The following is a 2,995-nucleotide window of genomic DNA, read 5'->3' as shown; positions in this document are numbered from 1 at the left end:
GCTGAACCCCGTGCACATGCTGGGGAGGGGACAGGGACCATTTCGCGAGCCGCCGGGACCCCGCGTGTGGTCGCTGAGCCCCGTGCGCGTGCTGGGGAGGTGCAAGGGACCATTTGACTAGATGCTGGGACCCCATGCGGGGTTGCTGGTGCCCGGGCACGCACTCGGAAGGCGCCAGGGACCATTTGGCCAGCTGCTGGGACCCCGCGCAGGGTCGCTGGGGCCCGGGCGCGCACTGGGAAGGTACCAGGCACCATATGGTGAGTTGCTGGGACCCCGCACGAAGTAGCTGCACCGTGTTCGTCATGAGGAGTTGCTTGGGACCTTTTGGGGAGCCGCTGGGACTCCATGCCTGGTAGCTGGGCTCCGTGCGGGTGCTGGGGAGGAGCCAGGTACAATTTGGCAAGATGTTTGGACCCCGCTCCTGGTAGCTGGGCCCCGTGCGCGTGCTGGGGAGGAGCCAGGTACCATTTGGCGAGACGTTGGGACCCCCTTAAGGGGTCGTTGGGCCCCGTGCGCACGCTGGGGAGGTGCAAGGGACCATTTGACTAGCTGCTGGGACCCTGTGTGTGGTCGCTGGGCCCCGTGCGTGCACTGGGGAAAGGCCAGGGACCATTTGGCGAGCCGCTGGGGCCCGTGCGCATGTTGGGGATGTGCCAGGGGCTGTTTGCAAGCCGCTGGGACCCTGCGTGAAGTCGCTGGGGCCCGTGCGCTCGCTGGGGATGTGCCAGGGTCCATCTTTGAGCCGCTGGGACCCCGCGTGGTTCTTGGGGGCCCGTGCACGTGCTGGTGAGGTGCCAGAGATCATTTGGCGAACAGCTGGGACCCCGCGCGAAATCACTGGGGCCTGTGCGCATGCTGGGGATGTGCCAGGGAATATTTGCGAGACTGTCAAACCAGTAAACCTGTATATAATGAGAAACGTTCAACAGCTCGGAAACACCATCATAGAATCCAATGCCTTTACAAATGTGTTTTGAAACACTTCATTTTTCTCCCAAATGCGGTTCTCAAAAATTGTTTTGCCTACTTTTTTCTATTGCTATTATTATTTTTTCCAGAGTAAGACGAAAAGGCAAACATCCATGAAATAGGTAAACACTGCTACAGCGCTTGAACTGTCTCAACAAACGTTTAGCTCTAAAACGTGTACATTGAAAGTCTATTAACATCTTTAACACAATCATCTGTGTTCCAGTAGCGGGTAATCCACATGGTGATCAATAAAGTGAATGCTGGCTTTGTTCACATATTAGCAAGACGTTTTCAGGATTCACGCATATTCTGAACAAGCACACTAGAATATGGTAATGAAAGGACAGGAAAATAACGGGTTTATTGGCTGTGGTCTTGTATCGTCACTCTGATTACTGTCCGTAAGGAAGTGGCATTAATTAAAACGTAATTATGTAAGGTTACCAATGCGCAAATACGCAGCATATTAAAACTTCTTCACAATCTTAAATCTTCCCACATGAATTTCAAATACTTACTGATAAGTACGGCCCTTTTCCAATGTAACACTCTGCTTTGTTTGAACACCAACGATGGCTTGGATATTTATTAAACCATGTGTAGCAGGGCGGTAGTAAGCCCTGCTTATTGATATGTGTTTGTTCATTTTATTTTTAGAACAGGGTTTCCCCCTCCTGCCCCGTGTTATTTTTTATTTTATTATTATCGTTATGATTTATTTATATAGGACGGCGAGGCGCCGTGTGTTATTATTTATGTATTGTTTTATTTGTATTTATGTATTGTCGGTGAAGCCGTGTTGTTGTTTTATATTTTGTTTAGCGTGGATGGGTAGTCCCCTCCACAGTTTAAAAAACTCGTGCAGAAGGTGAACCATCTCCCGAATTAATTACGGGATTAATTTTGTTGCTAATTGGGAGATGGTTCACCTTAATAAAAGCCTGCAGCTCTCGGCACTCAGGGTGGGTGTTTAGGAGTGAGAGCGGCGAGAGGAAAAGACAGCATAACGAAATTAAAAGATCGTATTATTTTTGTGTTCGAGATTTTGTTTTGTTTATCTGTTTTATTTTGTGCTCTGTGAGCAAAGTGTCTTTTTTTGTTTAAATATTTTATTTATTTTTGTTTAATGAAAACGGCGCTAAAAGCGCATTTTGAACTGCAAATACCTGTGTGTTTTTAGTTCCTGCACTCTGGCCTGACGTCACCACTCGTCAGTACTGTAAGATTACACCGTGTAACTTTTTTTTTTTTGGTTCCTGGGTAGTAAGTGTTATTTCCTAATTGCTTATGCCTCAAAAGTATAGAAAATGGCTATTATTCCCCACAAACTTTGCTTTTGTGACCAGGACAGGTTTTACCAAGTTTCTCTGCTATCTTTGCCTTTGGGACAGCAGGGACACCAAAGCGCACTACCACAGGCGAGACTGTCCACAGCGGACCGAGTTTTCTGTGGGGAGGAACAACGTCAAGTGGGAGCCACTGGTGGACCCCCGGAAGGTGCTGATGCCACCACTGCACATCAAATTGGGCCTTATGAATGATTTCCATTACACAAGAGTAGATGTTAAAACTTCATGCTGATTTGAACTCGGCTCTCGCCAAGATAAGCACCAACTAAGATGTAGCTTTACAGTAAACTAATGTGATCCGGACCTGTCAGAAAAAGCTAAATTTTGGCCAATTTCTTTCATCATAATTTCAATGACCCACACTTTTGAAAAAGCTTACAGGTTCAGACATGTCAAGAAAAAACAATTTTTCGATCTTCACAACTACCCAAATTTAGACAACCCCCTTTTCTGAAAAGTGGACTGGTCTGGACCTGTCAAAGAATATTTTGGCCAATTTTATTTTTTCATAATTTTAATGTACTGTTCTTTTGAAAAAGCTTATAGGTTCGGAACTGTCAAGAAAACAATTTTTTGATCTTCAAAACAACCCAAATTTAGACACCCCATTTTCTCAAAGAGTGGACTGTTCCAGACCTGTCAGAAAAAACTAAATTTTGGCCAATTTTCTT

Source organism: Acipenser ruthenus, chromosome 30 (genome assembly GCF_902713425.1).
Source record: "Acipenser ruthenus chromosome 30, fAciRut3.2 maternal haplotype, whole genome shotgun sequence".
NCBI classification, from domain to species: Eukaryota; Metazoa; Chordata; class Actinopteri; order Acipenseriformes; family Acipenseridae; genus Acipenser; species Acipenser ruthenus.
The sequence above is the reverse complement of the archived record's forward strand: the minus strand, read 5'-3'. Positions refer to the sequence as shown.